Source organism: Perognathus longimembris, chromosome 6 (genome assembly GCF_023159225.1).
Source record: "Perognathus longimembris pacificus isolate PPM17 chromosome 6, ASM2315922v1, whole genome shotgun sequence".
NCBI lineage: Eukaryota > Metazoa > Chordata > Mammalia > Rodentia > Heteromyidae > Perognathus > Perognathus longimembris.
The window spans coordinates 42,529,673-42,532,455 of record NC_063166.1 but is presented as its reverse complement, the minus strand read 5'-3'; the positions used below and the strand labels follow the sequence as shown (position 1 = coordinate 42,532,455).

The 2,783-nt window shown below is 53.2% G+C and overlaps 1 pseudogene; it reads right to left on the bottom strand.

The window, feature by feature from the left end:
* Window positions 1-540: 540 nt before the first annotated feature.
* LOC125352292 lies at window positions 541-1,363 on the bottom strand (annotated as a pseudogene).
* Window positions 1,364-2,783: the final 1,420 nt, after the last annotated feature.

Below are 2,783 nucleotides of genomic sequence, written 5' to 3'. Positions count from 1 at the left end.
TCCCAGCCCAACAATGGACATTTTGATTGCCATGTTTATCTCCATACTGTACAAAAGTTGCTTGCAAATATTAAAACGTTTTTTGTCGCTTGGAGGCTAGCTCTAAATATTATTGGTAAAGACTTTTGCAAATTTCCTGCAAAGCTCCTACTGTAACACTAGAACTTTTAAAAAGTTTTGCGTAGTTTTCTTTGCTCCAGATCTATACAAGGTCCGTTCCCCCACCCTCCCCACTCACCCACCCCCAGTTTTCTCTGTTCAAAAATATTCCCCCCCCCACAACCCCAAAGAAGTCCAGGATATCTCATAAAAGTTTTCTGGTCGGCTTCGCGGGTTCTGCATGAGTTTGGATGGGATAGCTCTTCTCTTTCGCAGCTGTCATTTGCTGTGATGAGATTTTTTTTTTCTTTAGAGCGTTACCAGGATATTCATTTTCCCATGCTGTTTCTAATTCTCCTCTTTTGCACACCTCCCATTTAAAATCCCTCACTCTTCTTGGAAAATCCTTCCCCCACCTGGCTCCAGTTCGCGGTCTGGCCCTCACATGTGCGAGAGGGGCAGTGTGCCGTTGATGGCTGTGCCAGGCACCGGGCCGCTCTGGTAGTGTTGGGACATGTGGAGTCTGCTGGGGGCGGCAGGTTCCGGCACCTCGGCGCCCGGGAGGTACATGGTGATCATGTCCCGGAGGTCCCTGGCCTGGCAGGGTGCCCTGGAGTGGGAGGAAGAGGTAACCAAGGGGGGCGGGCGGGGGCTGGAGCTGGCCTCAGACTTGACCACCGAGCCCATAGAGCCAAGCACCATGCCCGGGGTCCCCTGCTGCGAGTACGACATGCTGTAGGTGGGCGATCCTTTCATGTAGGTCTGCGAGCTGGTCATGGAGTTGTACTGCAGGGCGCTCACGTCGTAGCGGTGCATGGGCTGCATCTGGGCGGCGCCGTGGGCGTTGAGGCCCGGGTGCTGCGGGTAGCCCACCTGGTGCTGCATCATGCTGTAGCTGCCGTTGCTCCAGCCGTTCATGTGCGCGTAGCTGTCCATGCGCTGGTTCACGCTCACGCCCAGGCCGGCGCCCACCCCGACCCTGCTCCCCATGCTGTTGCCGCCTTGGGGGGCCAGGCAGGCCGCCAGGCAGCGTGTACTTATCCTTCTTCATGAGTGTCTTGGTTTTCCGCCGGGGCTGGTATTTATAATCCGGGTGTTCCTTCATGTGGAGGGCGCGCAGCCGCTTGGCCTCGTAGATGAACGGCCGCTTCTCCGTCTCCGACAAAAGTTTCCACTCGGCGCCCAGGCGCTTGCTGATCTCCGAGTTGTGCATCTTGGGGATCTCCTGGGCCATCTTGCGCCGCTGCCCCCGGGATCACACCATGAAGACATTCTCGCATCTGGTTTTTCTTAACTGCCTATTACTTTAGGATTAGGGTGACCGGACAGCATTCTGGAACGTTCCCCCGGGGTGGGGTAGTTCTCAGAACGTTTTACTGGGCCAGGGGCTCTTTCTGGAAGGGTTTCTATGGTCTCTGTCACCCAGCTGTCGTCAGACATATTGTTTGCTTCTAGAGAAAAGGGGAAGGGGGTGGGGGCGAGGGGACAGCAAGCAGGTTTACAGAAGCAGAATATGCGGTTAATACCGGTTAATACATTTTTCACTCCTTCAGTCTGAGGGAGGGAGGGGATTCCCCTCCCTCCAAGAGTCCACCACTCAGAGACAGTCTCTGGTAAAAAGATGGATTTATTGGGGAAGTAAAAAAACAAACTGACCTGTCAGGAGGTGTGTGTGTGTGTGTGTGTGTGTGTGTGTGTGTGTGTGTGTGTGTGTGTGTGTGTGCGCGCAATCAGGGCTGCATTATAAAGGCCAAGGCCACATGGTCAAGCTCACCACACACAGGTGGCCAATGAGGTTACACTTACAGAGCATGCTAGGTCACAGGCAGGTGGCCAGTAGAGTTACAATCAGTTATGTAGTATCTGCTTGAACCAACCTATCACTCTAGTTAGAATTGGCGCAAGGACTGGGGGGGGGGGGGGGGGTGAGGGGGGAGGGGAAGGGTACTATTGTTTACAGCCAGGGATTCTATATCAGGATTCTGAGAAGATGGGGCGAGGCCCTCAACTCTGAAGCTCAGGGGTGGGGGAGATAGTGGAGATGGAGTCAGCTTCTGCCCTCTTTAACTAATCTGAGCTGGAGTCAATCTGACACCCCTCAACAGCCAATGGTGGCGCTGGCCAGATCTGACTTCCATATTACAAGATTAAACCAGCCAGGGAATGGTCAGTCTGATGGACTCATAGCCTATATTCTTTATTCCCACACTCCACTTCTGTAGATAGTGTCTAAGGATATAGATATGGTGGCTGAGCTTGGATAAAAAGAGAACATCCTGTCTCCTTATGTTTCAAAAATGTAAGGTTCACCCTTGGAGGGCTCCATGCAGATGCCCCGCCTGTCTAAAGTCCCTGCCCAGGACCTGTGTAACCTAGGTAACTGGTAGTTGATAATGAAGAACACCATGGGTATTCAGGTAGGAGAGAAAAGTTTATTCTGTAACTGCTGGCCTGTGGTCAAGGTAATGCATGGCTGGAGAGAAGGGGCAACCCTTGCCTGGCCCTGCCTTATCTAGGGCAGGGCTAGGAGGTATGGACAGGTGAGGGGAGGTGGCTGCCTCTAGGTATGCCAGTTACCTAGGTAACACAGGCAGAGACTTTGGGGGGGGGGGACATCTGCATGGAGCCCTCCCTGGGTGGACCTTACAAAAAGGAGCTTATTTGGGACTTAGTTTTTAGCCTTA